At 51.3% G+C, this 23,613-nt stretch overlaps 1 long non-coding RNA gene across 1 annotated transcript in view; it reads right to left on the minus strand.

The window, feature by feature from the left end:
* LOC117196704 (uncharacterized) overlaps positions 1–23,379 on the minus strand; it is a 62,252-nt gene extending 38,873 nt beyond the window's left edge. Inside the window, exons 1-3 of the long non-coding RNA XR_007474540.1 lie at positions 22,821–23,379; positions 17,768–17,867; positions 5,370–5,496 (exon numbers count right to left, since the gene is read on the minus strand). This is a non-coding gene — a long non-coding RNA (uncharacterized LOC117196704). The remainder of the gene's footprint in view (positions 1–5,369; positions 5,497–17,767; positions 17,868–22,820) is intronic.
* Positions 23,380–23,613: the final 234 nt, after the last annotated feature.

Genomic DNA, 23,613 nt, shown 5'->3' on the forward strand with positions numbered 1-23,613 from the left:
ATAGTTTTAATTTCCAAGAGTTTTATAAAAGACTGCTTTTTTAAGAGCAGTTTAAGGTGCACAGTATAGTTGAGAGGAAGGTAGAGAGAGTTCCCACATACCCGCTGTCCCCACACACGCACAGCCTCCCCGCGCTGTCAGCGTCTCCGCCAGATGGTGCACTTGTCACTGATGAGCTGATGAACCTACACTGACACGTCATCACCACCCAGAGTCCACAGTTACATTAGGCTCACTCTTGGTGGTGTACATTCCATGGGTTTGGACAAGCGTCTGATGCTGTGTATCCTCCATTATGGCAGCACTCCGAGTATTTTCAGTGCCCTAGAAATATTCTGTGCTCTGCCTACCTACCCCTCCACTCCCTTGCCCACACTGGCAACCACTGATCTTTTTACTGTCTTCATAGTTGTGCCTTCTTCCACAATCTCATAGAGTTGGAACCATAAAGTAGCCTTTCAGATTGGCTGCTTTCACACGGTAATATGCCTTTACGGTTCCTCCGTGTCTTTTCACGGCTTGACAGGGCATTTCTCTTTAGTGCTGAATAGTATTCCGCTCTCTGGCTGTGCCACAGTGTATCCATTCGTCCACCTAAGGGCATCGTGCTTGTTTCCAAGTTTTGGCAATGATGGGTAAAGCTGCCATAAACATCCATGCACAGGTTGTATGGACACTGTTTTCAACCCCTGTGTGCTATGCTATGAGTTTCAGGCCTCTTAAGTCTGACCCACTTGGAGTTGATGTGTTTTATGTGCGGTGTAAGGTAAGGGTCCAGTCTCTGTGGTGTAAGATGTGTGGACGTCCAGTTTTCTAAAAATCACTTGCTGAAGAGACTGTCCTTTCCCCATCGTGTAACATTGGCACCCTTGTTGAAGACCAGTTGACCGTACACACGTGGTTTTATTTCTGGGCTCTGTATTCTGTTCCATTGGTCTATATGTTTGTCTTCATGCCAGTACCATACAGTTTTGATTACAACAGCTTTGTGATATATTTTGAATCTAGAAAGTGTGAGGCCTCTAGCTTTGTTCTTTCTCAAGAGTGATTTGGCTCTTTGTGATCTTCTGTGGTTCCATATGAATTTTAGAGTTTTCTCTATTTCTGTAAAAAATACTGTTGGGATTTTGATAGGGATTGTGCTGAATCTGTAGATATATTTGGGTAGTATGGACATTTTCACAATATTAAGTCTTCCAGTCCAGAAACATGGATGTCTTTCCATTTGTTTGTTTCTTTAATTTCTTTGATCAGCGTTCTGTAGTTTTCAGTATACAAGTCTTTTACCTCCTTAGTTAAGTTTTTTTTTTTTTTTTTCCTCCTTAGTTAAGTTTATTCCTAAGTATTTTATTCTTTTTGGTGCCATTGTAAACAGGATTGTTTTCCTAATTTCCTTCAGGCAGTTTGTGGTTAGGGTATAGAAATGCAGCTGATTTTTGCATGCTGATTTTGTATTCTGCAACTTTACTGAATTTATTAGTTTTAGCAGTTTTTTGGTGGCATCTTTAGAGTTTGCAACATTATGTTGTCTGCCAACAGGGACAGTTTTATTTCTTCCTTTCCAACCTGAATGCCTTTTACTTCTTTTTCTTGCCTACCTGCTCTGGCTGGGACTTCCAGTACTATGTTAAATAGAAGAGGTGTGAGCGGGCATCCTTGCCTTGTTTCTGGTTTAGAGGAAAAGATTTCAGTTTTTCACTATTGAGTATGATATTAATTGTGGGCTTTTTATATATAGCCTTTATTATGTTGAGTTACTTGCCTTCTATTCCTAGCTTGTTGAGAGTTTTTATCATGAAAGGGGGTTGAATTTTGTCAAATGCTTTTTTTTTTTTTGCTTCTATAGAGGCGATCATATCTTTTATCTTTTATTCGGTTAACATGGTGTATCACATTAATTGATTTTTGTTTGTTGAAACATCCTTGCATTCCAAAGCTAAATCCCACTTGGTCATGGCATACGATTCTTTTAATGTGCTGTTGCATTCAGTTCGTTGGTGTTTTATGGAGGATTTTTGCATCCATGTTCATCAGGGATATTGGCCTGTAGTTTTTTCTTGTGGTGTCGTTGGCTTTGGTATCAGGGTAATGCTGGCCTCATAAAATCACTTTGGAAGTGTTTCCACCTTTTCAGTTTTTTGAAAGAGTTTGAGAAGGAATGGCATTAATTCTTCCTTAAATGTTTGGTGGACTTTACCAGTGAAGCCATCTATTCCTGGACTTGACTTTGTTGGGAGATTTTTGATCACTGACTCAATCTCTGTATTAGTTATAGGTCTGTGCAGACTTAATAAGACTAGAGATGAAAAACTAGACATTATAACCGATGCCAGAGGAAGAAGAATGGTCACAAGAGACCACTACGAACAATTACGGGCCTGCAAACTGGATAACCCAGAAGAAGAGGATCAATTCCTAGAATCAGAAACCTACCAAGACTAAACCACGAAGAAACAGCACACCACTTGAAAACGCCAGCCGAGGTGAGTGCTGCGGTGGGTCTGGTAGAGAGTTAACGGTCGGCATCACTGCTCTGGGGGTCACCAACGCAAGCATTAGTGGCACATACTTTGTTTTGAGGAATTTTGGGGGGAGGTACTTGAGACCTCAAATTGATAAAGAAGCAATGTTCAAACCAAATGACACATTTGGGGTTTAATTATGCTTCTTTTATTGCATCTCCTCGTTCTCACTGTCGTCCTGAGGACATCGTGTGGAACGAGTCGAGAAGGGAGAAATGAAGGCTCCTACCCAGCCCCAGACCAAGGGTGACGAGCTGCTCCAGACCACGTGGACCTCCCAGAGCTTTAAAGATGGCGCCGCAGGAACGGTGACCTGGTTGCAGGTCACATGGTCACCACACGTTTTCCAAGTAACACCAACACAGCAACTCCGGGTAAGACTAAACAGCTGCAGGAATCAGCGATGACGTCATTTAATTCCAACTCATGAAACTTGGCGTTGCCACCGTTATGCCGTCTCCCTTCCTGTGGCGTCAGCCCATCGTTCCTAAAAACATCCGGCCCATTTTTTGGTCATCTCCTCTGTCCACCCAGGTGGGCCAGAGACACTTGGCTCTATGGTTGTGATTTCTTTTCCAGTGCTGGAACATCCCAGAGAAGCACGACTTTGCAGGCTGACTGGAGAGAGCTGGGAGCAAGCACTGACATTCACTCGGGTCCCTAAAGCCCCCAGGTTCTTCTCAAGAGTCGTTCACACACGAGAACCCACAGAAGTGAACGCCCTGCAAGGCCTTCTTCTCGTGAGGACATCACCGTGTTGTCCAAATACATCCAACATTTTACACACTGACACTTTCATGGACACACAAATTCCCTGCATCCGGGTAAACTTTAGATTCTGATTCAGCAGGTCCTGGGTGCGGCCTGAGACTCTGCATTTCTAACCAACTCCTGGTGGTGCTGTTGCTGCTGGTCCGTGGCCCACACTTTGAGTAGCAAAGTCTAGATGTCAGCCAACATGGGAAGCGTTAATTACCCTATGGTAGCTGCGCAGTCAAAGTATTAACCATTTGGCAACGTTGAAACGTATTTCGCTTGTGTGAGCGAAGAAGACCACCCTCGGTTACACTCCTGTGTCAGGATGACATGCACGGGCACACAGGCACGTCCGTATAAAGTCGAAACAGGAGGGGAACAGAGGGCAAGGAGAGCATTTGGATTTGCTGAGGTGACGAGCCTTTCAGAAAATCTCAATTTTTAAGTCCTCATAGGTTTGTAGAATAAACAGTGTTTTTGAGTACATGACCCAGAAAGCAGGCTACTGAGCTGAGCCGCTTGCCGTCTACTTTAGAAGGGTGTTTAGAGCCTCCTCATTCTGAGGACAGCCTGCGGCTTAACGAGACAAGCCTGGACGGTGACACGGCTCATACAGGCCGAAGGAAAAGGCAAGAAAAGGCCGATTATTTAAGCAGGAAACGCGTCGGTCAGTGGGGGGGGGCCCTTTGGCGGGGTCACATGGCAGGGGAGAGTAGCAGTCCTGCAGAGCTAGCATCCCGGCTGCTGCTGGAGTTTGGTGAGACCTGCGGCAGCGCAGGGCGGTCCTCGCTGACCTGCCGCCCTGCAGTGACCCTGGCTGCTTCCCAGCCACCCCGAGGAAGGGCTCACCCAGCTCTGAAGCCACTTCCCCTAAGTGGCAGGCCTGTCTTAAGGTCCGGAGACATCATCAAATCAGTGCGGAGGTGGCCGGGGCCCACTTTGAAGCGGACGTGGTCCTTTGGGTACACAAGCTCTGGCTCATTCGAGACACAGTGTTCTGAGTCCACAGGCGCACCAGCCCTGAAATCCTCTCCCGAGCAGGTGCCCGGCGTGGGACGGCCAAGCTCGACAGGCCCGTGGGCACCAGGAAGCTGAGGCTCACAGGCAGCAACCAGCCCTCCGACAAACCAGCACCGGCCCCAGGCTGGAAGAACTTGCTCGAGTTCCAAGAAGAACTCCAAGTGCAAGGTTAAAGAATAGTAATGATCGCCAGGACGCAGTTCTGACGTTTCCGGTCTCCAAAATGCCTTCCTATACATGATCTGATTGCATTTTCCCTACGACCTTCAGGCAGGTAACAGTGTACCCATTTTATAGACCAAAACAACTGAGTTTCTTCAAGGTTACAGGATGTGCCCAGGTTGTCACAGGTACGGAGAAAGGAGGGATTCCCCACGGGCGTTTTGGCTAGAATAAAAGCACTTTTTTCTAACCTAGATCCTTCTCTGTTTTTATTTTTTAAAGTAAAAACAGTAAAAAAAATAATAACTTCTTGAATAAACAGAGGAGTCGAGAACAATAAAACCTTCACCGAGGTTTTTTCGATAATATTTTCAGTTCAGGGTTTGAACCGCAAAGTATATGCCAGATGACCCTCACCCTTGTCTGCAGGCTGAGTCGCGCCTCCCTCAGCCTTGAGCAATGGCTGTCGATTTCCCGGAGCTGCGCCCGCCCCCGCGCCGGAAGCTCTGTGTTGTGCTCAGCGTGTGTGCAGGTGCCAGGCCCAACCGGGCACTTGTGGGCTTCCTCGGATATTCAGACTCTGCTTTCTGAGTGTCTGGGATGTGTGTCCCACAGCATCACATTCCCTGGCTCGGGATATAAACTCGCTTGACCTTTTCCCCATGAGCTTTAATGCAAATCCAGGGGCGACGGAGATGGGTTAATGACAGGGACATGCCCACCACGGTTTCCATCACCACCTGGAAGAGGAGAGAGGGAAGGGACCCAGGCGACGACAGGGAGAGGCTGCTCAGGGACCCATGGGTGGCGCACAATGAGTGTTTTATGTTGAACGTTACTAACGCTATTTAATAACAATGACAATATTATTAATGATAATAATGAGAAGCTGGCTGACTTCAAACTCACCTTGTCATCCAGAAGCAGCTCACAGAACTCCAGGAAGACCCACTTCTGCTGCTTCATGTACTCACGTCACCGATGGTGGCCACACCTTGGTGGCCAGGTCCCGGGTGGCACGGGGCTGGGGACGATGCTGAAAGGAGAGGAGAAAGGGGTTAGTCTCAGCCTGGCATCTGCCTAATGTCCACCAGAGGGCGCCATGGGATAGCAAATGCATGGGCACTGCACACTGCTCAGGCCACAGAAAAATTCCTACAACATTGGCGCATCCAGCTGGCCGGTCCACAAATATTTACTGAACACCTACTGTGTGCTGGCGAGGCCTCTGCCCTCAGTAAACACAAATATAAGAAATTAAATGTATAATTATATGCTGTGATTCGTGCTATAAAAGAACAGCAGCAGGGGGCTTCCCTGGTGGCACAGTGGTTGGGAGTCTGCCTGCCGATGCAGGGGACATGGGTTCGTGCCCCGGTCCGGGAAGATCCCACATGCCGCGGAGCGGGTGGGCCCATGAGCCATGGCTGCTGAGCCTGCGTGTCCGGAGCCTGTGCTCCGTAGCGGGAGACGCCACAACAGTGAGAGGCCCGCATAAGGCAAAAAAAAAAAAAAAAAAAAAGAACAGCAGCAGGGAGAGGGAGCATTAGCGAGAGTATCACAGAGACAGAAGAATCAGGGAGGGCCCCTGGGGGAGGGAAGGACTGTGCAAAGGCCCTGGGGCAGGGAAAGGCTTGGCAGTGAACTCAGAATTGGAGCTGGTTAAAATCAGAGAACACTGGGGTTGGAAGAGCTGGTGAAGCTCACGTGTCAGCCTACCAGGCTCAGAGAAGATGCTGAGGGGTTAACACGTGTGCACAGACACAAAGGTCATCAGCTGGGTGGGGCAGGGGCTCATCTGAAGCTGATTTCTCAAAGATGGGCTGACCATCTCCCCCAAGGCCCAGGAGCAAAGCAAACGGACTTCTCAAGATCAGGAATTTCAAAGACATTTCCGTCTTGGATGGATTGTTAGGGAGGGGTCCTTGGTGGGAGCAGGGGTTGCATCTGCTGTGGAAAGCCACCCCAATGGGATGCAGGGGTGCGGGTTTAAGTGGCCAGGGAGAGGGGTCTGCACATGGCCTTTCTCTGGCCTCGGCCTGGGTGACACCTTGCCATCTAGGCACCAGGGGACGGTTGCTCACCGGTGGCCTTGCAGGCTCGCTGGCAGACACAGGGCTCTGCTCATCGCCCCAGAAATCTCGGTGACCAGGTGGCCTCCGTGAGGGTTACTCTAGGGGCAGGTCTGGCTTTCAGCCTAAGTGGCTGTGAGATACCATTGAAAGAGCCAGACAGGCTACAATGTCCATCCTTGCCACCTTCCAGCTGTGTGACCTGGGGCAAGCACCTTCACCTCTCTGGGCCTCAGTTTGCTCATCTTTAAAACAATGCAACAACAGTTCCTGCCTTGTGAAGCCTTTGGGAGGGTTAGAAAGAAGGAACCATACAGGGCTGACCGGGACGGTTGGTACACAGTAGGCACTCCAGAAACGGTAGCAACTATGACAGGCTGGTCCGATGAAGGGCTTTGCAGCCAGACCCGACGTGCAGCGGGCAGTCGGACTACTGGTCCATCTTGTTTGCCCTTTCTTGGTTTTTTTGGATTAACATGGAGTCCTCAGTTAAGATGATCTTGTAGGGTTGGGTTTTTTTAACCAAATAAAACCGTAACCAACTAAACAAAACCAAGTCCATTTATAACAAAGTCCCACCAGAGCAAACATTTGCAATCTCCCCAGAAAGCACTTTATCCATGGCAGGGAGGCCTGGGGAATTTTAAGAGGCTGCAGCTCGTGTCTTTGAAAACCACCAGCGCCTTCAGTTTGTCTGGGACTCTCCCCACCGGGGGTACTTTTCCATCTGCCCTCCTGTTTCCCAGCAAAGCCCGAGGCCTGTGGGCAGCCACCAAGGCGCTCTGGACCAAGGGTGGATGCTCTTGGGCAGCGGCCACAGACTGGTGGCCGTGACCTGGAACCGGCCCCCATGGGTGGGTCAAATACCCACAGTCAGTTGCTCCCATCTGTAAAACAGGAGGTTTCACCTAGAAATGCAGATTCATGGCTGCCTGGGCCCCATTCTTCCCTGGTCAGCAGCCTGGGGCCCGGGGCAGCCGTCCTTACATGCACAGTCATCGGGACAACGTTTGAATTCTTTTAAAAGAACTTATGGGGGCAAAATTCACATAACATAAAACTGCCCATTTTAAGGCATAACGCTCCCAGACTTCAGATAATACTACAAAGCTACAGTAATAAAAACAGCATGGTATTGGCACAAAAACAGACATATGGATCAATGGAACAGAACAGAGAGCCCAGAAATAAACCCACACACCTATGGTCAATTAATCTTTGACAAAGGAGGCAAGAATATACAATGGGAAAACGACAGTCTCTTCAGCAAGTGGTGCTGGAAAAGCGGGACAGCTGCACGTAAATCAATGAAGCTGGAACACACCCTCACACCACACACAAAAATACACTCAAAATGGCTTAAAGACCTAAATGTAAGAGAGGACAACCATAAAACTCCTAGAACAGCATAGAGGCAAGACATTCTCTGACATAAATCATACCACTGTTCTCTTAGGTCAGTCCCCCAAGGCAACAGAAGTAAAAGCAAAAATAAATGGGACTTAAACAAACTTACAAGCTTTTGCACAGCAAAGGAAACCATAAACAAAATGAAAAGAGAACCTATAGAATGGGAGAAAATGTTTGCAAATGATGTGACCAACAAGGGCTTACTTGCCAAAATATACAAACAGCTCATACAACTCAACAACAAAAAAACAACCCAACTGAAAATGGGTAGAAGACCTAAATAGACAGTTCTGCAAAGAAGACATACAGGTGGCCAACAGGCACATGAAAAGATGCTCAACATCGCTAATTATTAGAGAAATGCAAATCAAAACTACAATGAGGTACCACCTCACACCCGTCAGAATGGCCATCATTAAAAAGTCTACAAATAATAAATGCTGGAGAGGGTGTGGAGAAAAGGGAACCCTCCTGCACTGTTACTGGGAAAGTAAACTGGTACAGTCACAATGGAAAACAATATGGAGGTTCCTTAAAAACTAAAAATAGAGCTACCATATGATCCAGCAATCCCACTCCTGGGCATATGTCCAGACAAAACTGTAATTCAAAAAGATGCATGCACCCCTATGTTCACAGCAGCACTATTCACAATAGCCAAGACGTGGAAACAACCGAAATGTCCATCGACAGAGGAATGGATAAAGAAGATGTGGTACATATACACAATGGAATATTACTCAGCCAGAAAAAACAATGAAATAATGCCATTTGCAGCAACATGGATGCAACTAGAGATTATCATACTAAGTGAGGTAAGTCAGAAAGAGAAAGACAACTACCATATGATATCAGGTATATGTGGAATCTAAAATATGACACAAGTGAACCCATCTCTGAAGCACAAACAGACTCTCAGACATAGAGAACAGACTTGTGGTTGCCAAGGGGGAGGGGACTGTGGGAGCTTGGGGTGAGCAGCTATGTCTTTGCACAGAGGATGGGTAAACAACAAGGTCCTCCTGTGGAGCACAGGCAACTGTATTCAATATCCTGTGATAGAGCAGAATGGAAAAGAATATGGAAAAGAATATATATGTACAACTGGGTCACTTTGCTGTGCAGCAGAAATTAACACAACACTGTAAACCAACTACACTTCAATTAAAAAAAAAGAAGAAAAACAACTGACCATTTTAAAGTAGACAATTCAGTGGCATTTGGTACCCTCACAGTGTTGTGTAACCACTACCTGTGTTTAGTTCCAAAGCATTTCCATCATCCCCCAAAAAACCCTAGACCCAACATCACTGACTCCCGCTTCCGCAGCCCCCAGCGACCATTCACTCTGTCTCTATGGACTGGCCTGCTCTGGACACTGCTTGTGGACGGACTCACACGCTGTGCCTGGCTTCCTTCACTCAGCACGTCTTCGAGGCTCACGCGTGGTGGAGCGGGTCACGGCTGAGTAACACCCCATCACATGCTTGTATGCATATAACAAGCGTCCACCTCAATGCCACGCGGCAACCCCGTGTTGGGGGGGGCCTTCTCCCCAGCTGTGCTAGCCTGCTCTGGGCCTGTCCCCTCTCCCCCCGGCCCTGCTGGCTTTCTGCAACCCCGTGGGCTCCTCAGATGAGCAGCAAACATCCTCCCAGGAGCAGGGTCTCAGGTGGGTGAGAGACTTCCAGTCCGTGTCCTGGGCGTCCCGTACGTGTGCTCACACACACACGTGCACACGTATGTAGCATAATGGCCCCATCCTGCAAGTCTGGCACTTTGTTTTTCACTTAACGATGTATCTTGGAGGTCGTTGGCTGCATGCTACTCCACCACACGGCTCTCCCATACCTAACGGGGTGCGGGGCCCTTGGCTCTGACCCTCACGTGGGGACAGCCCTGCCAGCACTCCCTCACCCAGCCTGGCCACGCCCTGGCCCCGTGCAGCCTGGAAAGGGAGGTCTGAGACATCCTCGCCACTTTCCTGGCCTCAAATCTCCCAGGGCCAACACTTGATGTGCCCTCATTTTCCCAACACCTGACTTGGCATTCCTACTCTGTAGACATGGTATAGATGCTTGTTAATCACACAGATGGAAAAATGAACGACTACTTTTCACACACTGTTTAAGGCCTGGCTCAGTCACCACCTCCTCCAGGGAGCCTTCCCTGGTCACCCCAGGCTGGGTTAGGCCCCCCTTTAAGCCCACAGGCCCCGTACTCTCATCAAAGCAATTACGCCCACTGGGTGAGACTGTCAGCGACCACCCCGGCAGCTACTACTCCTCGGGTACCACCAGGAGTTGGTGGGACGCCCGGCACGGAGTGCTGAATGGACAGCCGGCAGATGCCTGGTGCACAGAGAGGGAATGCACGGCGGCCCACAGCTAAGCGTGCCTAGCAGGTTCGGCTTCCTCCGAGCCCTGTGCCGTGAGGGGGCAGGTATCATCACGACCACTTCGCGGATGAGGAGGGCGACGCTTGTAGAGGCCCAGCACCCTACGTGAGGCCACCCAGCTCCTAAGAAGGGCTGACCCCAGGCTGACCCCACCTCTCCAGCTCTCCCCAGCCCCGAACCTTGCTCCACCCTCCCGTCAGGGCTGGACAGGACACACAGGAGCAGAGCACGCTCTGCATCTCAGGGAACACGATAAGGTTCAGGGCAAGGCTCAGGGGGGGCTCGGCACCTGGCGCTCTCAGGACCCCAGCAGGAGGGTGAGGATGGTGGCGGAGGGAGAGGCGACCTCGGTGGGTTCTGTTTGAACACATGCTGTGCAAGCAACGGGGCCCTCTGACAATGGGGGGAAGAGGCTAGAGAAAGAGGCAGCCACTGAAGACGACCTCCCACCAGCCCCAACCTCCCACGCCTGCCTCTCCCAAGGCTGGGCCGCCATGCCGGTCTGGCCCCAAAACTCGGGTTAGAACTTGCCCCCCCTCACCTCTCTTTCGGGAGACTCAGAGGAAAAAAAGAACATGTTCACTACAGGGAAAGCTCCAAAGATGTTACAAAGCTTCAGTTAAGGAAGAAGTGACGGAAGCAGGGGAGCCAGCGGCAGCACACGCGGATACGTTTACAGAACGGGCCCCCATCAGTTAAAGAGTATTTTGTCTTTGCCCACTAAGCTCCCTCCCACCCCGCTTCCCGAAGAGAGTTCTGTCTTTCTCAGACTGGTTCCACGTTGTAGGCAGAGGCAGGAATAGGTAGAGGGGAACAGGACCCACAGAGGCCAGAAAACAGAGGGGAGGATCCTCCCTTTCTTGTGGAGAATCTAGATCCTAGGGGAGGCCATGAGGAAACAAGCACAACTGGAGAGAGGAAGCTCATTTCCATGACAAAAGCAAAGTGGAGGGGGCAAGGGGCAAAAGTGAGAGCTGACCTTTGCGGGGGGATTGGGGGGCTGCGGGGGTCCTGGAGCTGCCGCAGGATGGACGCAAGACACGCAGGGGGCAGAGGAAGCAGGATGTTAAGAAACACAACTGTGGGCTAAGGAGTGGATTCCCCTTGACGTTTGAGAGAAGGGCAAGGGGGAATCCAGATTCCTTCCTAACCCGTTCTGGTGGCTGGACTACACCTCTCTGCGATGCTCTCTGGATTGGGGCCACCTGGAACCTCAGCTTGTATTAGGGTTCCACACGCAAAGCCCATCTCATAACGAGGAAATGATTTAATCCCCATCAAACTCAGAGAGGTCGGGGCTGTCGTTATGCCACATCAAAGATAAGGAAACTGAGGTGCAAAACGCTCACGTAAGTTGCCCAAGGTCACGGAGCTAGAAAGGGGCCAGGTCAGGACAAACCCTCGGGTGTTCCTGACTCCAAATCCCAACGTCTCTTCTCTCTCCCACTCTGTTCCGGGGAAGGATCCTATGACACTGAATCTTCTCTTTTTCAGAGTTTAATATTTCGGGCCAAATCTGAGTGTGGTCTGCTGTTTCCTCCAAAAATTTGGCCTGACCTCAGGGCACCGCTGCCCAGTCATTGGCAAGAGTCCTCTGCTGGCAGCGATGGGCTGGTGGGCAGGCTGCTCTGGGCATGACTCGGTAGAAACTGAGATAACTCAATAAAAGCTCTATTTACCTTTGTGGTCAAAACACACAGGACAATTTATAGATGTCAAATAGGATAATGGCCAGTGTTGGCATAGATGGGAGAATGGGTACCGCTGGTCTGCGTTAGTGGAAGTTTAAATCTGTACAACCTTCTGGAGAGCAGTTTGGCACTATGAATCTCATGTCTTAAAAATGCAAAACCTTTGACCCAGCAAGTCCACTTCTAGGAACACAGCCCAAGGAAACAGTCTTACCCACTACACTGTTCTCATTCCCACAGTGACCGACCTCAGACTGAGCTCCTACGGGGTCGGTGGCGTTCACATCCGACTGCTTAACTAGAGCAGCTGTTCTTCCCCGGACTCGTTTTGCTTCCCCACAATTGCAGGAGCATTTTGACTATATTTAAAATTAGTATCTAATCACGCATACACTTTTCTATGTATTTCATGGCTTGGCTTCCAATTCCAAAAGCAACAGAACTTTCAGCCTGGAGGAGATGTCAGGAATTTTCTAGTCCAATGTTTCCCAAAGTGGGTCCCATGGGAGGTGAAAGGGTAGTTGCAGCTGGATGCCTGCATGATGGGATAAGCTCGGGAAAATGGAACACGTGCTCACTTGCAGAATTTCTCAGGGGCTTTGCTAGATGATGAGCGTTGCAATCTCCACACGGCAGATAGAGGAGGCGGCATTAGTCTCCTGTGGCTGTTATAACAAATGGCCACAAACTGGGTGGCGTCAAACAACGGAAGTATGTTGTCTCACGGTTTGGGAGACCAGAAGTCTGGAATCAAGGTGTCAGCGGGGCCAGGCTCCACCTGAAGGCTCTCAGGGAGGATCCTGCCTTGTCTCTTCTGGCTTCTGGTGGCCTCAGGTGTCCTTGGCCTGTGGCCGCATTCCTCCCCCCTGCACCTCTGTCTTCACACATGTGTCTTCCCTCTGTGTCTGTGCCTAAATTCCCCTTTTCTTATAAAGACCCTGGTCATTAGATTAGGGCTACTTTAGTCTGACCTCATTTAAACTTGATTACATCTGCAAAGACCTTATTTCCAAATGACGTCACGCTCACAGGTCCAGGCAGATGTGAATTTGGCGGGGGGATGCTATTCACCTCAGTATAGATGGAAAGACCTTGGGGGCTTCTGAGAGGGGAGGCCCAGGAGAGGACGGAAGTCAAGTTCTCCACGCATCCCTCGGCCTGCTACGTTGGGAGAGAGCACGCAGGGTGAGGGCGGGCTCACGGGGACACACAGCACAGCGGGGATACCACAGCATGGCCCAGGCGAGAAGACGGCGGCCTGGACCAGGCAGAGGCAGTGCAGGTGGAGAGAAGCAGCTGGCCTTGGACTTCCCTTTGCAGGTGAGCCAGTATAAGGCGACCCAGCGTTTGGGTGTGAGATGCGAGAAAATGAGGCCTCAAGGGTGACCTCTGGGTTTTAGCCAGAGACACCAGAACAGCGGAGTTGCCATCAGTGCCAAGGGCCGACTAGTTACCGGACACAGTTCCAGGCAGAGCGATGTGGACGGAGGAAGCGGTCCTCCAGTGGAGCGTGGACCTAAATACAGAGCTCGCCCCGCCCCGCCCCACGCCCATCAGCCCTCCTGTGAGTCCAGGAGAAAGGCCACCAGGGCCTGTGTATGCTGGCCTCAATCCAGTCACTCCCGACGCCCCTGCTCCAGGGGCCCTGCGCTCCACTCACACCCGTCTCTCTGTGTACCCACTGCCTGTCAACGCGGGGGCCACAAGTCTTGGGCCCTCCCGCGTTGACATGGGGCCCTCCCGGCAACTGGGCCCTCCTAGGGAGGACTGGGCTGGCCCTTCCCGGCGGGGCCGGAGGGGGGAGCTGCACAGGGCAGCACAGGTCCCTCGGGTGGGACTCGTGTGGCTTTCGGTGACTGCGTCTCTGGCTGGGCTGACCAGCTGGGCTCAGCGGATCCTGTGGGCACAACCTCAAGCCTGGAACCCGCTGCTGTTTCGTCGGGGCCAAGGGCGGTTCACGCTCATGAAAAAGGGTCTTGCTGCCCAGGCTGAAGGCACTCGCCAGCCGCCACGCCACAGGGTCACTTCCCAAGCTCGCCACAAAGCAGGCTAGAGAGCCACAGTCCACAGTCCTAATCTGAGCTCTGAGATGTCTGTGGACCTCTCCCTTCTGCTGGGAATTCAAAGGACTTGGTCCAACATCTGGGCGAAAAGGAGGCTGGCCCAAATTCCCGGCAACTGCCTGGTCTGAGCAGCAGAAGACGTGGCTGTGAACTGCTGAGGAATTTCTCGGGCGAGGGGTAGAGCCCTCAGAGCCTCGGTTTTCCTGTCTGTAAAATGGGATCTCGCTCCCATGTGTGCTGGGTGGGGATGGCTCTGTGACTTTCAGGCTCTGCTCTGTGGAGAAGCCTGGTCCGGGAAGATCCCACATGCCGTGGAGCAACTAAGCCTGTGCGCCACAACTATTGAGCCTGCGCACCTAGAGCCCATGCTCTGCAACAAGGGAAGCCACTGCAATGAGAAGCCCGCGCACCGCAAAGAAGAGTAGCGCCCTCTCACGGCGACTAGAGAAAGCCCACGCGCAGCAGTGAAGACCCAATGCAGCCAAAAATAAATAAAAATTAAATATATATATATATATATATATCTTGAAGTAACGGATGTGCAAAACCCACTGACCAGCACTGCAGGATCTCGTGGGTCTGATGTCCAGTCTAGGGCTCCTTGGGTTGTGGTCTGAGGGAGCTGGGGCACAGCTGGGGCCCGGCTCTGTCCACCTCCCTTTCCAGCCCTTGGAGAGCTGTGCTCCTCTTACCTCAGTCATGTGATGCTGGGTGAGCTGCCAATCACAGGGCCCCACCCCGAGTGGACATGTGATTCAGGCCTGGCCAATCATAGAACTCCTCCCCCCCAAGTGATAAGTCCACGGCTTAGCTATGTGACTAAGGCTGGCCAATAAAGGCCCTTCCCTGGAGCACCTATATTCTGAAACAGGAAGAGAGATGCTCTTCCTTCTCTTTTTGCATCAGGCTGGAGGACCTAAGCCCGAGGATACCAGCACTGTGTTTCCCACTGCTGGGAGAAAACCTGTTTACTCTCAGAGAAAACGAGGTCCCCATAGAGCCCCCAAGGTGGGGAGAGATGGAGACAGCATGAGACGTCACGGCACTGAAGTGCCTGGTTACAGCCTTCACGGCTCCCAGAGTGGCCTCTGATTGGGAGCCTCTTCTGGTTTGAGTTTCTGTCACTGACAAATACAGGAGTCCTGTCCGATCCACAACCAACGGGGAAGGTCAAGAAGGCTCGCTCGGCAGCAAAGTTCCCAGAGGGGACCTTTAAGCTTCTCGAGGCTACGTGTAACTAAGAACTTTGCTTTTTATTTACTTATTTATTTAGCGGCGTCCTTTCCTTGAGAAACCAAATACAGTTTGCACCACGCAGACAGCACTTGAGACCGGTTTAAGGGATGGAGAGAGGGGAGGCAGGAGGAACAGGCGTGGGGCTGGTCCAGTTTTAAAGGGACCTGACAACTGGCCAAGAGCTAGGCATGCTCCAACCCTCTTTTTATTTATTTTATTTATTTTTATTATTATTATTATTTTTTTGCGGTATGCGGGCCTCTCACTATTGTGGCCTCTCCCGCTGCGGAGCACAGGCTCCGGACGTGCAGGCTCAGCGGCCATGGCTCACAGGCCCAGCCGCTCCGCAGCATGTGGGATCTTCCCGGACCGGGGCACGAACCCACGTCCCCTGCATCGGCAGGTGGACTCCCAACCACTGCACCACCAGGGAATCCCGCTCCAACCCTCTTGATGGCAGGAAGACCCCGACGGTTGAGGTGCTCCTCTGAAATCACACACAGGGCATTTCAAGCAGGACCTGACCCAGAACCAGCTCTCTTAACTCCAGAGCCCATGTCACCAGACTTCTGAATTTCACAGAAATTCAGAAAACTCTTTTTTTCAAAAATTAATTAATTTATTTATTTTTGGCTGCATTGGGTCTTCATTGCTGCACGTGGGCTCTCTCTAGTTGTGGCGAGCGGGGGCTACTCTTCTTTGTGGTGCGCGGCCTTCTCATTGCAGTGCCTTCTCTTGTTGTGGAGCACGGGCTCTAGGCGCACGGGCTTCAGTAGTTGTGGCACGTGGGCCCAGTAGTTGTGGCTCGCAGGCTCAGTAGTTGTGGCACATGGGCTTAGTTGCTCTGCGGCATGTGGGATCTTCCCAGACCAGGGCTCGAGCCCATGTTCCCTGCATTGGCAGATGGATTCTTAACCACTGCACCACCAGGGAAGTCCCAGAAAAGTCTTTTGAGAACTAACAAAGGATCAGTAAAGTTCAACGGCCATCTCTGGCTAGCATCCCTTCGTAAAACGATTACCCCCAACAACGGAGGAAGGACATAAGCTGTGAGCAAAGGCCAGGCCTCGCGTTTGGATATGTTCAGTTTGAAGGGACACTAGGTGGTTTCCTCAAAGCAATGACTACTGGGAAATGGGCAAGAGCAGGCAGTGGGTGTGCAAGTGTCCTGGGGCCGCCGTAACAAAGCGCCACAAACTAGGGGCTCTTAAAACAGCAGAAACGTATAGTGCTGGAGCCCTGAAGTCTACAATCAAGCTGTCAGCAGGGCCGAGCTCTCTCTGAGGGCTCTAGGGACGATTCCGTGGCTTACAGAAGAAGCACTCCAATCTCTGCCTTCATTTACACATGGCTTTCTCCCTGTGTGTCTGTGTCTAAATTCCCCTCTTCTTATAAGGACACCAGGCATTACATTAGGGCCACCCTAATCCAGTATGAACCCATCTTAACTTGATGACATCTGCAAAGACCCTATTTCTAAATATAAGGTCACACTCACAGATTCTGGGGGTTAGGACTCGAACAGATCTTTCCAAGGGATACAACTCAAGTGGGCTGAGCGGGCCAGCATTATGGGGCACCCCACCCCCAAGGTCCTTCCCACGCTGACAGCAAAGTGTGAGAAAGACGGATCTGAGGCACGATGCCCTCCCAGATTAGGGAGAAGGCTTGGACTGCCAGGGACAGCTGGGGACCCCTGGGCTGTCCCACCTTCCCTCACGTTTCCCTTCCAGGGAGTAACTGTCTGGAGGTCAGCCAGGTGCCCACTGGCAAAGGCAGGCCAGGACACAGACCTTAGCTCCCGGCCAGGGCTAGACCACAACCTGGGGACCTTCCTGGGGAAGAAGGCCAGGAAAAGCCTCAGCCCCAGGCCAGGAGACCGGCCCCGCCAAGGGGACAGATTCACAGCAGAGGGAAATTCACACTTCGGCCTTTTGGAGGGCAGGAGGGCTTGACTTTGCTGTGAGGGCCCCTGTGTGCCCTCCCAGGACGCAGGTAGAGACACAGCAGCAGCCACCAGCCTGGCCGGACCTCAGTCCTCTGGACGGGGACCAGAGTTTGCTCACAGGCTCCCTGGAGACTGAGACTGCAGGGGGACTTGAGTCAACCGAAACTACACGCTTCCCAGAGAGGGGCGGTAACCAGCCTGAGGTCACACAGCAATCATTCAGAGCCAACGTGAGAGACGTGTCTCCCAGTTCTGCCCGTGAGAGCCTTTTACCCACCACGATGGCCTCTATCAGGGGAGGCTGTTGCCCTTGGGAACCAGGGCTGATCTTGTAATGGTTTTATAGAGCAGTCAGGAAGAAAATATCACCCACTTCCCAGCCAGACCTGCTGGACACCCGATGTTCGGGAGAAGGAAAGAGAGAAGGAACACTGACTGGACACCTACTGTGCCCCACACACTTCAAGCTCACATTCCTGCCCATCTTACCTGCGAGCAGCGCGGGGCCCAGGGCGGCTGGAGTCGGCCAAGGGTTCCCGTTCCCTCTCGGGATGTCAGTTCACCTCGCTGAGCCTCAGTTTACTCACACCTGTAAGATGGGATCACAAGCTCAGCGTCACAGGTGGTCACTAGGATTAGGGATCCCATCCCAGGAATGGGCACACAGTAGGTGCTCAAGAAAGGCGACGTTTGCTAATTATTAGAGAAGCGCAAAGCAAAACTGCAATTATGTCTCACACCAGTCAGAATGGCCACCATTAGAAAGTCTACAAATAGCAAATACTGGAGGGGATGTGGAGAAAAGGGAACCCTCCCACACTGTTGGTGGGAATGTAAATTGGTGCAGCCACTATGGAGAACAGTACGGAGGTTCCTTAAAAAATTAAAAATAGAGTTACTGTATGATCCAGCAATCCCACCCCTGGGCATACATCCAGAGAAAACTATAACTCAAAAAGATACCTGCACCCCAACGTTCATAGCAGCACTATTTACAATAGCCAAGACATGGAAGCAACCTAAGTACCCATCAGCAGATGAATGGATAAAGAAGATGTGGTACGTATATACGATGGAATACTACTCAGCCATAAAAAGTAATGAAATAATGCCATCTGCAGCAACAGGGATGGACCTGGAGATTATCATACTAAGTGAGGTAAGTCAGACAGAGAAAGACAAATACCATATGATATCACTTATCTGTGGAATCTAAAATATGACACGAATGAACTTATCTACAAAACAGAAACAGACTTGTGGCTGCCAAGGGGGTGCAGAGGGATGGAGTGGGAGTTTGGGGATTAGCAGATGCAAACTATTATACAGAGAATGGATAGACAACAAGGTCCTACTCTAAAGCACAGGGAACTACATTCAATATCCTGTGATAAACCATAATGGAAAAGACTATGAAAAAGAATATATGTAGGGCTTCCCCGGTGGCGCAGTGGTTGAGAGTCCGCCTGCCGATGCAGGGGACACGGGTTCGTGCCCCGGTCTGGGAAGATCCCACATGCCGCGGAGCAGCTGGGCCCATGAGCCATGGCCGCTGAGCCTGCGCGTCCGGAGCCTGTGCTCCGCAACGGGAGAGGCCACAACAGTGAGAGGCCCGCGTACCGCAAAAAAAAAAAAAAGAATATATGTAGATGTATAACTGAACCACTTTTCTGTACAGTAGAAAATAACACAACATTGTAAATCAACTCTACGTTAATCAATTTAAATAAAAAGAAGAAAGGTAATGTTTTGATTTTCTATCGCTGCTGCAATACATTTCCACAAACTCTGCAGCTTCAACAACACACGCTCAGCATCTTCCATCCGGAGGTCGGACATTCAACACGGGGCTCGCTGGGCTAAACCGAGGTATCAGTGGTGCTGCCTGAGGTTCTAGGGGGCAAGCTATTCGTCGCCCTTTCAGCTTCTAGCAGCGGCCCCTGGTCCTTGGCTCACGGCCCCCTTGCCCATCTTCAAAGCCAGCGACACTGCATCTCTGAACCTCCTCCACTGCCTCCTCTTCCTCTGACCACAGCTGGGAAAGCGTCTCTGATTTCAAGGACTCATGTGATTCCACTGGACCCACCCGGATCACCCAGGATCATCGCCCCGTCACAAGGTCCTCAACTCAAGCACGCCTGCAAAGTGCCTTCTGCCGCGTCAGGTCACGTCCACAGCGACTCCAGGAATGAGGCTGCGGTGGGGGCAGGCAGCGGGCAGTACTCTGCCGACCACAGGTGAGCTGAATTTCATAAAGCGAGGGACGCCTGGGCTGGTCTCGGCAGTTCTTTTTGGAAGAAGAGGATTCCACTAAAACCAGCTCCCTGGAGGGCCGTTTCCCATCCCTGCTGTTTTTGACTCTTTTCAAAGAGGCTCTGTCTAGCCAAGGAGACAGGGTCAGGGCTGCCAAACCTCTGCTTCAAAATAAACCCTACTCGGAAATTTCCACGGGACCAGGCCCTTTTCTCCCCCCTCCCCCCAGAGACCTGCCTGAAATCCCAAACCAAGCGGGACATCTTATAGCAAGATCATCAGACCCCAAGCTCTCCCGAGAAGGTGGTTTTTGTTGTCGTTTGGGTGTTCTTTTCTCTGTTTGTGTTCCCCTGTCCAACTAGACAGCACTGGGCATACTGTTACGCAGGCAGTGAACTGGGTTAGGACATCACCCTCGACTTAGGGAAGGGTTTTACGGTTGTCATCCTCAAAAGGACCTAATCTGTCCCCCCACCCAGCTTACATTCCCCAGGGTCCCTCCCCGTTGCCTTCAAAGAGCGCTCAGCTATTTCACAAGCTCTGCACATTTACAGCGAGCGTATCTTATGCCGACAGTGAGGCAAGCACGTAAATCCCACTTGCCTAACACCCAGCATCTCCTGATTTTATTTGATTCACCCGCGAAGTCACTATTTACCATGGGCTCAGCATCAGATGTTTTGCACGGGAAGGCGTGCACTTGTTTTGGATTTCAAGCAGGTTCACAGGGACAGACGTCATCTCATGAATTCCCCCAGCAGTGTCCTCACGTTCCTGGTGAGCAGAAAGGGTGGGACGGCGAGGGGCCTTGGTTACGGTCACTCAGCCCATAAGAGGCAGGGCTGGGTTTGAAGCTGCGTCCTCTGACTTTAGAGCATCCCAATTTACTGTGGCCACACTCATCCTCTCTTGTGATACCGTGACAGAAAAAGAATGTATATTTGGTCCTAAAACCTGTGTACTTTGCTGACGGGGAGACAGGGGTGTCCTTGGTTATCCGTAACAAGCTCCTCTCCACCACACCTGAGTTCATGCTAACGAGGTGATTCTTGGCGGCTCCCAGAGAGCTTCAGCACGGGGGCCAGGTGCCGGAGGCACCAATCATGTGATTAGAGTATTGGAACTTGCAGCTCCATCCCCGACCTCCAGGGAGGCACGTGGGGCATCCCCAGCGGCAAATGAGGTTATCGGCCATGCTTACATAATGGAACCTCCTTGAAAACGCTTCTGGGTTGGTGAACACACCCACGTGTCGAGAGGGTGTGCACCCCAAACTCCACGGGGACAGAAGCTCCCACACTTGGGACCCTTCCAGACCTCTCACTACGTACCTCTTTGTCTCGTTATTCATCTGTATCCTTTACAATAAATGTAAAGGATTTACATTTACAATAAAAGTAAATGTAAGGAAAGTATTTCCCTGAGTTCTATGAACCATTCTAGCACACTACTGAACCTGAGGAGGGGGCTGCGGGATGCCTTGGTTTGTTGCCAAGTCAGAGAGAAGGGTGGGTGAGCTGGGGACCCACCACTTGCGACTGGCATCTGAAGTGGGGGCAGTCTTGCGGGACTGAGCCCTTAACCGTGGGGTCTGCTCTCACTCTGGGTGGTTAGTATCAGAATCGAATTAAGTTGTAGGACACCCAGCTGGCGTCCACAGAGAACTGGAGAATTGCTTGGTGGAGAAAATCTACGTGTTTGGCGTCAGAAGTCTTACGAGCAAAAAACAGATCTTAGTAGTAACTATATTCATTCATGTATCAATTCATTCCATGTTTAGCAAGTTCGTTAAGTCAACTTTGCACTGCAGTAAGTGACGAGCAAGACAGGCACATCCCTACCCTTCCCGAACGCGCTAACAAGGGAAGAACCACCTCCAGATCAGTGTCTCTCCACCCCCTACGCCCAGGACTGTGTAACTTATCAACAGAAACAGCAGAGAGTCTGATTCAATTGGTGTGTGGTGGGGCCATCACACCAGTAATTAAAATTTTTCTTTTAAATTTAGTTACGCAGTGGGCTGAATAAGGGCCCCCAAACATAGCAGGTCCGAATCCCTGGGACCTATCAATGTTACCTTATATGGCAAAGACTTTGTAGATGTAACTAAGGATCCTGAGATGGAGAAATTATCCTGGATTATCTGGTGGGTTGAGATGCAATCACACGTATCCTTATAAGGGAGGCAGACGGAGATCACACAACCACAGAGGACAAGGTAGTGTGACAGCAGAAGCCGGGAGAGCAACGTGGCCACCAGAAGCTGGAGGAGATAAAGAAGGTCCCTCCCCTAGAGCCTCCAGAGAGAGGACAGCCCTGCGACACCTGATTTCACACTTCTGGCTTCTGGAACTCTGAGAGAACACACTCCTGTTTCTTTAAATCACCAAGTTTTGGTAATGTATTACAGCTGTCACAGGAGGCGAATACAAGGTGTAACAGTTATACGTGCAAATCTCAAGTGCACGGCACGATGAATCGTTATATGCGCGCACACCACGTGTCACCATGGAGATCAAGACAGAACATTCCCAGCGTCCCAGGTTTCCGGTCACTACCCTCCCCGGAAGTATCCACTCTCCCCACCTCTATCACGATAGACTGGCTTTGCCTGTTCCTGAACCCCACATACAAGGGATCACACGACATGTACTCTTGTGGGAGGCCTCCTTTGCTCAACTTCATAGCAGTGCAATTCATGCCTGTTTTGGGGGTTTTTTTGGTTTTTTTGGTGAGTATTATTCCACTATATGAATATATATGATTTGTTCATCTAGTCTCCTATGGATGGACATCTGGGCTGTTCCCAGCCATCAGCTATTAATAATACGCCCACAGGAACATAGTCCTACAGTCTATTGTAGACGTGCCTCGTTTATCTCAGGCCCATACCTAGGAGTGGACTTGCGGGGTCTGGAATGGTAATTGTCTGTAGCTTCCAGGTGATTCAAATGTGCAATCAGGTGTGAGAACCACTCTCCAGGCCAATGGCTCTCAACTGGCAACGGTTTTGCCCCCCAGGGGACAGCTGGCAAGGTCTGGAGACACTTTTGGTTGTCACAACTCAGAGCTGTGCTAAGAGTGTCTTGGGGAGAGAGGTCGGGGCTGCTGGTTAACGTCCTGCAGTACACGGGACGCACCCTACCCAGCGCGCGCGTACACACACACACACACACACACACACACACACACACACACACACAGGAATTAGCCAGCTCCCATGGTGGGACCTGAGGGTGGGAAACTCGACCGTACCCAGAACGCGCGACCCCACACGTGAATAACCCACCTGCACGTAAGCTGCAGCTCGCAGGGCCCGGCCCCGCTTGGAGGGGCGGGACCGGCTGACGGTGGTGTGGCGCCGAGGCCTGGCTGCTCCGGGTGAGCCCCGGAGACAGGGCAGGGCGCCCTGTTGAGAACGGGGAGCTGCCCTCAGCTGTCCGCCTTTCGCTGAAGCTCCGAGGCATCTTCCTGCCCCACGGGTGCCAGTGTGGACTTCTGAAACCATGCCTCGCTCAGGCCTCTCTTCCTGCGTCGGCTGACTCCAGGGACACAGAAAGCCCCAGAGGCCGGGGACCACGTCTATAGCCAGTCCTCCGATTCTGTGCAGCGAGCACTGAAGTGAGGTTGCCGCGTGGGACACGGGACATGGGAACAAAGTTCCAAAGGGCAGCCTTCCCCCCAGCTCTGTCTACAGGGGGACGTTTAACGGCGTCGCACACGCAATCTCACGGGGTCCGTGTGTGACGGAGACCGTCTGGCTGCTCACCACCCCACACCCCAAACGCTTCCTCTTCCTCCAGGGCACACAGCCGGACTGGTATTTCCCAGCGTCCCTTGCCGTCAGGCGAGGTCACGTGACTGAATTCTGGCCAATGGGATTCACGTGGAAGTCATGTGCTCCTCTAAAAACCTCCCACACCTGCTCCTTCCTGCCCTGTCCCTTCCCACCAGCTGGAAGCAAAGGGCTCTTGGGGGCTGGCAGAGTTCTCTGCCTTCAGTTGCTAAATTGCCTTGTGGAAAAGCCCTTAACACCTGCTCTCCATTATCGAGAGGAAAACAAACTTCAATTGCATTTAAAG

Source organism: Orcinus orca, chromosome 20 (assembly GCF_937001465.1).
Source record: "Orcinus orca chromosome 20, mOrcOrc1.1, whole genome shotgun sequence".
In the NCBI taxonomy this organism is placed as follows: Eukaryota; Metazoa; Chordata; class Mammalia; order Artiodactyla; family Delphinidae; genus Orcinus; species Orcinus orca.